We start from the raw sequence: 12,109 nt of genomic DNA, 5'->3' as shown, positions 1-12,109 counted from the left end.
ATTTGAAACGTATATATATAACTGTATTTAACTTTTATAATATTACCGATTACATTGCTAATCCTTATAGTTCTCAAAGGTATCATATGTGCAGAAATAGATGTAAATTATATATAACCTTGTATACATGTTTATGGGAGCTTGGTGTCTATGGCTGTATTTAAATAAGTAGTTAGGTTCAAGTACCGGAGTGTACGTATACAAAAGGCAAAGCCATGATTAACTCGATTCGGAATTTATCTAAGACAGAATATGCATATAGTTTTGATTGGTTTACTTATATAAATTGTTATTTGGATGGAGAGTTGTCTCATTGGCACTCATACCACATCTTCCTATATCTATATAGATCTGTATTAAAATCTATAAATGATTATTAAAATTATCTTAATACTTTATACATGTACATAGTGACAATAACGATTTTTTTTTGTTATGATTGAAAGTAAACTCGAAACAAAAATCCATGTTAAAGGTTAGACAGTATTAACAAGTGTTGCTGATCCTTAACGTTATGATTTGACATGTTATCAGCTTCAGCTCCATACATAGTTTTATTTCATGTAAAGACATACCTCAGGATCCGACCTTATGTTTCTAACATCTTCATATTCTGGCTTGAAACTTCTGGAATTCTTTGGCTGATACAATTTGAAAATGAAGTAGAATCTAGTACCTATCTGAAACTTAAAATACAATGAAACATTACTGAAGATCGTTCAGAAAAATAAAGAATTAACAGGAATACCGAGCTCCCAGGAAAATTCAAAAGGCGAAAGTCCATAACACTTGACAAAATCAAACGCTCCACTTTGTCAAGGATTGTAACGGAACAAACGGAAAGCAATTGTCATATTCCTGACAATGTACAGGTAGTTTCGAACCATCCTGAATAGTAAGTTATAAAATGCATCGAAATGACATATTCACAACAGTTCAAACGAGAAAACTAATGGTTGGATTTTTAAAGAAACAATAAGCAAAAAAAAAAAAATGATATACAGAAACATATTTCAACCTTTGAATTACTAGTCTTATAACATAAGCATTCATAGATTCATATCGTTTGCTTTCGACGTTTTTTATCGGAAATTGCTGAACCCCCTATTAACTGTGCATTAACTACAATACGAACATCGAAAGAAATTTACTCAATAAAAAGATTAAAAATTACACCCATCGCATTAATTGTAAATTATATTGAATAACATTGTATCCTTTAGACAATTTCATTAATCTATAACATTATTCCCAGCATTGTCCTGTATTTTCATAGAATAAATTCTTTATTTTCCACTTATCCTGTACACACGGATTATTTTATTGATAATTCCTATAACGATCAGAACGACAGGAAAGCAGAAGTAAATCCTATCCCTAACAGTAGTTGTCACTAAATATAAACCATATTTGATGTGTGGGTCACTCACTTATTCCTGGGGAAATCAAAAGTCAATCCTATTCCCAGTCGTAAGCATCCAAAACATAAAAAACAAAACTCGTTTTCTGATGAGTAATCTGAAACATTTACATTTTTTGTACAACTGATTACCGGTACGTATTCGGTCGAAAGTTCTCGTACTTTTTCCGCTTGACAATTTAAAGGAGAGAAATAGTGAAAAAACGTTTCAAAATAGGCTATATATACCTCCACAATTTGATAAGATCAAAAAGGACAATTATTTCTAGTATTAATAACAACGTCAGAAGCAAACGATCTGAACATACAAAGGCTTGTTGTATGTTATAGGACTACTGAATTACAGGCTCGTGACTTGAGATGGGCACATACAAACATGTTGTGTGGTTAAACGTGATATCGGTGCCACACCAAGGAAGAAGTTATATTTCACTACGATCATTTTAAAAGTTTATATTTCCCACAAAAATTACTAAGATTGCTGATTTAATTTCAAGTTATGATAAAACTTTATACGGAGTCATCTTTGACATATTGCCCTTTGAAAACCGCTGCAAATGTACTTGATGGTCGATTTTGGACACATACGATGTATATAAACTGATTATGTATTCTTCAGAATGAACCAAAGGGTAGACAGACCGGTTGTGTTGGTAGGACTAGCTTCTCCTGCTATGCATGTACCACACGCAATTCGAGTCAACACTCAGTCATAACGTCACTATCGGGAATAGTGATCGGAAAACTTACAGTTAACACGTCCTCGGACTTGTCTGTTTCTGAATACATTAGACCGCCAAAAGATGTCGCTAAATAGTTGAGACACAGACACTTTGATTCGGTCAATACAATCTGCATTTAAACTGTAAAACGTATATATAATGTCTTTTGCAGTCGTTCTTCCTCTTAAGACTTTTAAAGCAATGTTTGCAGATCCCTTTAAATGAAGTCCATCATGTGTGAGCAAAGGAAACGTAAAGATTCGGATAAGGGAAATTGACATTTTGAAACTTATAATAATCATAATTACATCTTAGTTTGAGGTCGTAAAGATGTGTCAACATCGAACGAGAAAACCAAGATATGAAGCATATATTTTCAGTTCATTTCAGAAATAATCAAACGAAACAAGATATATTTTGAAAAGTAATTCGCATAACTAACAACACAACGAGTGTCACCTGCATACCCTTCCGAAGCACATGCTATCACCCTAAGTTTTTGATTGGTTCGTGTTGCTTAGTCTTTAGTTTTCTATGTGGTGTCTTGTCACAATGTGTACTATTATTTGCCTGTTTGTCTTTTTCTTTGTTATCCATTGCGTCGTCAGTTTATTTTTGATCTATGAGTTTGATTGTCCATCTGGTATCTTTCGCCCCTCTTTTTTAACAATTGCACCATTATATACATATTAAGCTTGTGTATCAATAATTTATATGCCTTTTTTCTTAATTCTTATAGTAAATCGATTAACCAGTGTTTATGTTACACAACTGTACATGCACAGTCCTAACGGTGACTATGCATAATTTATATCAATTTCGTCTAGGTATATAGGTGGTAAAATACGCTCATGGGACCGTCTGGATACAGTACATTGTCAATAATTATAAGGAAATAAATCTGTGCAGGCTTGTTTTTTTTGTTTGTTTTTTTTTCTAAATTTTATTTAACACCAAACAGCAAGCTATAAAGGGCCACAAGAATGCGTATTGTAAAACCATTCAAAGCATGTATCAAAATGCATAAATGTTGCCAATAATAATAAGAAAAAGCATTAGACATGTCTGCACAGATAACTATTGACGATACACTGTATCAAGTCGGTTCCACGAGCGTATTTTACCACAATTACCTCATTTTATTCAAAATTACATAGTTTGAAAAAATTAATTAAATTAATTCAATTATCCATATCTAGACACAATTTCAATTAATATATACTAGATATATAGATCTATCGTAACTTGCATCGAAGATATCCGAGCTCAATATTTTAATTAAATTGAAACTGTATCTAAATATGGATCTGTGTAATTTTGCATTATTGTTTTAAAAAAAGAGTGATTTGTTTCATATTAAGGAAAACATGTTTGAGTTTATACTATACATTTATGAAATCTAAAGTGCGTAATTATGTAACTAAGTGATCCAAATATCTAATTAACTTATATCCAATACCTTCGATTTTTACGTTACAGAGTAAAGGGACAATGGACATATAAAATGCTATATCGTTCTTTTCTTCTTTTAAATTCTATTTTCTAACCCTAACCCAAGTATGGCAAGCCGTTCTCGTCAAAACTATGTTTAAACCATTTTTCGAAAAATTTACAAACTGAGAATTACAACAAAGCACACTGAGAATTACAACAAAGCACACTGAGATTTAAAAACTTCAAAACGCACATTGAGAATTGAGAATTACACACTGAGAATTGAAAATTACACACTGAGAATTGAAAATTACACACTGAGAATTGAAAATAAATTACACACTGAGAATTGAAAATTACACACTGAGATTTCAAAAAGACACACTGAGAATAAATAAACTGAAAACACACACTGAGAATTTTAAATTACACACTGAGAATTTAAAATTACACACTCAGAATTTAAAATTACACACTGAGATTTGTGCGCATAAAAAGCTTTAGAAATACAAGAACAAGAAAAATACCCACTTACTCTTATTAAAAAGTATAACCAAATGGTGAAAAACTTTATTAAAATTATAAGAAAACATTGGAACTATCTGCAAAAGAATCCAGTGAAATTTTTACTCAAGTGTCTATATAGCATGTAAACGTAACAAAAATATAAAAGATTAACTAGCGAAATCAGGGAAACAGTTGGAAGACTTTGAAAAGGGACACATGTTTAATTACTGGTAGTAATGATCTGAATTATAGGCAACAAACTTATGAATATGAGCGATGTTAAGTCTTGAAATTTATTACGAATGTTGGTTGAAGGAATCGCATTTCATTATAATGACAAGAGTTCTTGAGATCAAGATATAAATCTGTTGAATTATTCATCTCATGAATATTCATTAGTAATTTGCATATTAATCTCAGTGCGTATTTTTGAAATCTCAGTGTGTAATTAACAATTCTCAGTGTGTGTTTTTCAATTTATTTCATCTCAGTGTGTCTTTTTAAAATCTCAGTGTGTAATTTTGAATTCTCAGTTTGTGTTTTTTATTTTTTTAAATCTCAGTGTGTTATTTTAGGTTTTTAATTCTCAGTGTGTATTTTTTTCGAAAAAAGGGTTTAAACATAGTTTTGACGAGAACGGCTTGCCATACCCAAGTACAAAATTACCCCGGAAAGAGTTTCAAACCTCAGAAAAAAGAAATGTTAAGATTCCAAAGCACAGAGGGCTAGGTGGAATTTATATTCCTTTTTTCAGGATTCTAGACTACGTTACTAGAAATATGTACAATTGATAAAGGGCTACTAGCGCTTTACAATACCTATATAAAAAAAAAAGATGTGATATGATTGTCAATGAGACAACTCTCCACAAGGGACCACTTGAATGTCGAAAGACGCTCTTTTACCCTCCCTCGTTTTGTAAAATTATTGAAAAATCTATGTCCCCGTGGCTGTTCGTAATATTCATCTGACTGTTTAGTTACCATCCGAAACATTTTTATCGTTTTGATTTGAGCTTTGAATTATTATTTTTTTATTTGTATTTTCTCATTTATAGGATACCATATAAATTGAATGATACATATTTGATCGGTTGCGGAATTAAAGTAGGGGAGGAATTGGTGCGCAGAAGGCTGTAATATTGAACGTTGGCTTGGGGAGAGAAGGCTGCAATATTGAACATTGACTGTAATATTAAACGTTGAAGAGAGGCATACAATTTTGCCTAAAATAAGTAAGGTAAATAGAGATCACCAGTTCACGTAAGTCACTTAAAATTGGTACCGTTGATTTTATTACTACCACTGGGTCGATGCCTCTGCTGGTGGACTATTAGTCCCCGAGGGTATCACCAGCCCAGTAGCCAATACTTCGGTACTGGCATGAAAATACGGATTTATTGTGTTATTAAAATTTGCTGTTACAAAATATTAGAAATTATTATAAATTAAGGAATGTATCTCCCTCATGCAAAGCTCTGATTCCTTTCACGAATTTGACTATACTTTTTGGACCTTATGGATTCTAGCTCTTCATCTTTTATATAAGCTTTGGATTTCAAATATTTTGGCCACGAGCATCACTGAAGAGACATGTTTTGTCGAAATGCGCATCTGGTGCAACAAAATTGGTACCGTTGATTTTATTAAAACATACATTTTTTTCTGTATCCTTCTATGCACATCTTGGTTTTAAATAAGACGTGTATAAATTTACCGATTGCCTCTTAGTAAAAAGATCTTCCACTTAATGCGGGGTTCACACATTGCCGATTAATGCCCCCGTTTGAAATCAGACAGCGATACGACACGAAAAGTAAAAAAGTCGGATTACTATCCTTTATTCTCTGGAATGTTCTATCATTGTCTGAACGCAGTCGTTTAATTTCGTAACAGATTCCTACGGGTCGGGAAGGGTCCGTAACATTCGGGAAAACTCAGCCTTGTCTTTGTCTTTGTCTAGTCGGATTTCAATTCTGTTGTATCGGATTAAAATCCTTAAAATGTTCTGTGTATTCTGGACGGTATCCTGTGGAACGGAAATGATCTGAAGAAAATTTTCATTGCTGTTTTCCTGCCGATTGAGTCCAGATTGCATCCAGATCTTGTCGCTTGCGAACCGTTTTTGCCGAAACCGTTCCGGAACAGTCCCTTTATTAATACGAAATTCGTCAATGATACCCACGTCAGAGTCCCGACAATTACAGAATAAAAGACCAGACAAAACCGTTTGTAATGCGATAAAGCGGACCGTGATAGGATTACGTTCCGACAGTACCTGATCATCCCGAGTATGCGGACAGTTTTTGAACGGATAACTTCCGTCAGCATCGGTTTACTGTCTGATCTCTGTCGGATTACATTCGGTAAAATCGGGACGCAGTCGTGACAGACTCGGTCGAATTTTACCAGGCGAAAGATACAAATTGAAATAGAAGCGGATTGAACACGGGATTATCGGGATAAATTCGCTTGAAACGGTTGAATATCGACGCTTCCTGAACATAATCTGATTGTTGTCGTGATTAAATTATTTTTTTTTACAAATTTGAATTAAAGTTTGAATTTCCATCCACGATTCACAGAATCTTGATCTGGCGTTTGACAAAGCCAGTTTAAATCGGGAATGGTCCTGTCAAGGACGGCAGTAAAAATCGTGAATGTGTGACCCCAGCTTAAAGACCTACTCCAAGGGGTGTGATCAGTTACACAGAGGTGTGTATAAAATGAGATATGCATTGGCATCATTATAATTTATTTATGGAATCACTGTAATATTTTTTTCATTTCAGTGTATGAAGAAATAACATAAAAAATGTAGCGAGTTATCTAAAAATGTTAACTAAATTTTTTTTCGTTATTTAGAAAAGACATTATTGGAATAGTCCAATCTAGAAATGACATAAAAAGCAATTAAATTTGTACAAACAAAGCTCAAAAATAGTAAATGAACAATAAAACATTAATGTTTAACCTACCCTATGCTCAAATATATAACCAGTATGTTTTTCGATAAATCTTTCTACAAAACCGTCTGGTTTAGTTGGGTTAACTATTATCTGTCCTGTTAATTCTCCGTCTTCTTGCAATGCACAATGACTCCATTCATAAACAATGAAATATGCTAAACAAAAGTCTAACACAATAGTCTTCATCGTAAATGTTTTTGTTGTTACATGTAACGTACATGTACATGTTTTGTAATATAGAATAAACATAAACTGTTCTACTGTAATTTTCTATCTTGCAACGTGAGTTATGCTGCCTTACGGGAATTCACATATCATAAAACAATTAGTGTGTGATAAATAAGTATATCAAGATACTTTACAAGTAGTTCGTATTGCGTATCATTCACCGAAAGAAGAACCAACGATTTACATAAATTGAATGACAGTGAGGTTTAGTAGACCAAAAAAGAGGAACGAAAGATACCAGAGTGACAGTCAAACTCATAGATTGAAAATAAACTGACAATGTCATGGCTAAAAATAAAAGACAAACAGACAAGTAATAGTACAAAAGACACAACACAGAAAACTAAAGACTAAGCAACACGAACCCCACCATAAACTGGGGGTGATCTCAGATGCCCTGAAGGGTAAGAAGATTCGGCTCCACATGTGGCACTCGTCGTGTTACTTATGTTATTACAAACCCGGTAAATAGTCTTAATCGGTAGGTCACATTTGTGAAACGGGAAGTGTATTAAAGTTACGACATAAGGAACATATCCGATATCATCTATGAAACGGTTATTCCATCACGGTCAACCAAATCGTGATGGCGTCCGTAAAATTTACGAAGGGATGCTTTCAACTTCAACATTTGGAACTCTTGGTTTAATAGTTTCCTTGTGAGCAGCAATCCTCTATCAAGGAAATCATGATATAGGAAATACAAAAACTGTATTCAGCATTATGTCGTCAGGTTTGCTTCAATCGCAATTATAGACGAGAATGATGTACCTGAATGCTGACATTTAGGACTTGCAAGGTAGTAAATTACTTCTTCATAAATGGTAGAAATGGAGTATATATGGTGTGGTGCATTACATGCATTTCAATGCAATCTGAGGCATTTACAGTTTTTGCTGATTGATTGAGATAATACAAATTGAATGCTATTCTTTTCAATTTTGTACTTGTTTGGCTTAATGAATATTTTGATATGAGCGTCACTGATGAGTCTTTTTTAGACGAAACGCGCGTCTGGCGTACCCAATTTTAATCCTGGTACCTTTGATAACTATTTACACCACTAGGTCAATGCCACTGCTGGTGGACGTTACGACCCCGAGGGTATCACCAGCCCAGTAGTCGACACTTCGGTGATGACATGAATATCAATAATGTGGTCATTTTTGCTAATTTCCTGCCTACAAAACTTTGAATTTTTCGAAAAACTAAGGATTTTCTTATCCCTGGCATAGATTACCTTAGCCGTATTTGGCACAACTTTTTGGATTTTAGAGCCTCAATGCTATTCAATTTTGTACTTGTTTGGCTTAATAAACATTTTGATATGAGCGTCACTTACGTCTTATGTAGACGAAACGCGTGTCTGGCGTTCTAAATTATAATCCTGGAAACTTTGATAACTATTTATTTGATAATGTTTTTGATATTATGTCATTTTGGTCATTCGGCTTTTCGTGTATGATTTTATGTATAAATTATTGAGTAACTATTTGTAGAGCTGAACATTACCGATAAACAAGTAACAAAGCTTATGACACCCTCGTGTACTAGAAGCTCAACAGCAGCGGTTTCGCACAGTGCTAGACAATACAATATGACAGTCTCTGCATTTGGTGACTCAAAACCGCTTCTTTAATACTACCATCTTCCACAACGTTATCACCTAAAGTTTGAAACCCGAGGCAGTAAAAATATTTGAATACAGGCGGGGGTTATATGATCAAAGTAACCTAAAAATAAAATCAATACCGGCTTGTTTTGCATCCTCTCTCTTAGTATTTGAAGCTTGCTTGTAATCTACATATAATAATATGAATGTAAATGCAATCAATTACCGTGAATGATTGTGTCCTGTCTGTGATTTTGTTTTTATGTTTTTCTTTGTATCAATCTGATGATCTGTGCCTTTTTCAATCTTTCTAGTTTTTTCTCACATTGTGCTGTTACACCACTTTCCGAGGTTAGAGGGAGGGTGGAGCGCTAAAACATGTTTAACCCCGCCACATTCTGTATGTGCATGTCCCAATTCAGGAGACTGTAGTTCAGTGGTTGTCGTTGGTTCATGTATTTCATATTTGTGTTTTGTAAATTGTAGTGTTATAAATTAGCCCGTTAGTATTCTAAATTAAATTGTTTTATATTTTCATGCCGATGCCTTTTATAGACGACTTTGTGGTATTGTTTTACTTCTCATTGTCGAAGTCCGTATAGCTGTCTTTAATAATAATATTTGTACATACATGTCTCGTTTGAATTGTTTTACATTATATATAAATATTGTCATTTCGGGGCCTTTTATAGATGACTATGCGGTATGGGCGTTGCTCATTGTTGAAGGCCTTACGGTGACCTATAGTTGTTAATTTCTGTGTTATTTTGGTCTCTAGTGGAGAGTTGTCTCATTGGCAATCATACCACAACTTTGTCTTATATTACATCCACTTCATGTGAGCATTGATATATAATTGTCTCATTGGCAATGATGCCACACCACTTTACTTTTGTATATAACAGGTCTGCTCTATATTTTAATTTCTTCTAGTGTGCAAAGACTATCTATTGCTAAACTAAAAATCATCTCTTTAAACCTTTCATAGACACCATCCTGGTTTGGAAGACAGTTATGGCAGCCATGTTATGCCACATTGGACCTTATTTTGACGAGAGATGACTGGTTGTCTCTTTTCAAATATCATATTTCTTTTTTGTCGTCATAACGCAAAATAAATCTAAGATCATAAAAACCCTGGACGGAAACCAAAGTTTGTTTTAATCTGTTGATCATCTATATCTTTAGACAAAACCATGGACAGAAACCAAAGTTTCTTTTAATCTGTGGATCATCTATATCTTTAGAAAAAAACAAATTGTCTTTCATAACCCAAAAGTTTTATTATCATATATTGGTAGTGTCAGGTACATTCTCCAAAAGATACAGGGGATAACTATTTTCATGACAAAAAATGTTTGATTTACCATTTTATCAATCGTTTAGTGAATCTTTTACAAATAAAGACTTTTTTTCTAATTCTAAACTTCCCAAATGGAGCAAATTAAGACGGCAAACATCCTGATTTTCATATCTCATAAATCGAAAGAGAAACAAGATAGATAATGGGTACAAACAATGGGTTCCCCTGAGTTATAATAGCAATACAATATACATGAATAACTCATCTTTTATTCAAGTTTTACTGCAAACATAACAAATAAAAGACAGTGTTTATGGAGACTTTTTTTTTAATCAATCGATAACATAGATAACATTAACAGTTCTTAACAATTACATTATATATATTATAACAACATGGGAATATCACAGATATTTTCTTTAAAAATGTAATACATGAAACTCTTTCACAACACGTTTTCATTAATATATATTGGAACTGATAAAATAGGTTTGCAATTAAATTCACGAATCCCCAATTTTTTTTTATGCATCATTTTGATATTTGCTTATAGATTTTTATTGATACAGCGCCGCAACGAGATTTTCTTTCCTGTAATTGACGAGGACGGTTTTAATTGCAATCATGTTTAGTTTGATCAGATCTTTAAAGTAATACAAAACTTCAAATTTAAAAAAAAAGTTTAATGTTTTATTTTATAAAAAAAAAACCTTAATATTGTCAAAATCTTAACAAGTGTCCCGAAATCGAATTATTGGCTTCCAAAATACTAATTCGCCGACTTTTTCCGTATGCAGTGACCTTATCTACGAGAGCTCTTGTTATAACTTCGGTGCTCTTGACGGTAAATAGAAATATTAAAGATTGTTAAAGATCAAATTTACCACAACAAATCATCGAATACCTGTTAAGAAATAGTCTAGTTAACAAATGGGAACACTTCGAAAAAGACAAAAACACAAATGTCATGACTCTTTCAATTCCCTGATCTGTCACCCTTCCCACTTGCTTTGTTTTTATTGTTTATCAATGTCACGATCCGGTAAATATCGGCAACACACTTGGATGTTAATAAGATTGATACCAACACACACTGAATGGAACAATATTTGTCGATAATACGTTATAAATGGGTAATAAGTATATAAAAAAAAATAACAGTGCATGCAAGACTAGGTTGAGTATGTATGCATGCATGCATTTGGTTGAATAATGTCGATGACATTAAAATTTCAAGATATTCGTATCATATGAACTAAAAGTTTGTATTGTTTTTTTTTATTTTAATTCATTTTGGCCTCGAAAAACTCGTCAAGAAACTACGCGCATATGATGTATTACAGTTGTACTGGAAATAAATAACATGCATCAGTATAAAGTTATAGAGTTTGGAAACCAATCCTACCTTAAATTTAATACAAACAGGAAACTGTAGGGAAATACGCTCAAAAGAAGAAAATTTGGACAAAAACAAGAGCTATTATAGCGGTGAATATACGGTCATCAATAAGCAGCTATAAAATGCCAAGAATCAGATATAAAACTTTTGTTCAATTCAAATCACTTCGAAAAAATAAAAGATTGACCAAAATAATTTAAAAAATGAAAAAAAAACCATTTGATATGTCATTCCTCACGAAACGTTTCGGACTTTGACAGAAACATAGCAATTTTGCTGGTTCTAACAAGATTTAATATAACCGCATCATATGTCTCCAACAGTAAACAACCAACCATTGGAAACATACTTCAAAACTAACAAAAAGTCACGAAAACGCACAGTATAAATGTTTTTGATAAATAACAAAATCACAGATCACAATCAAAGCAATAATGAAATTGTAGGAAACGCTTGCAAAGAGCACATTGCATTTCTTTAGAATGTTTTGTAAGGTTGTTTGGAAAAACATAACGC

This window comes from Mytilus edulis, chromosome 3, assembly GCF_963676685.1.
Source record: "Mytilus edulis chromosome 3, xbMytEdul2.2, whole genome shotgun sequence".
Taxonomy (NCBI): domain Eukaryota; kingdom Metazoa; phylum Mollusca; class Bivalvia; order Mytilida; family Mytilidae; genus Mytilus; species Mytilus edulis.
The sequence above is the reverse complement of the archived record's forward strand: the minus strand, read 5'-3'. Positions refer to the sequence as shown.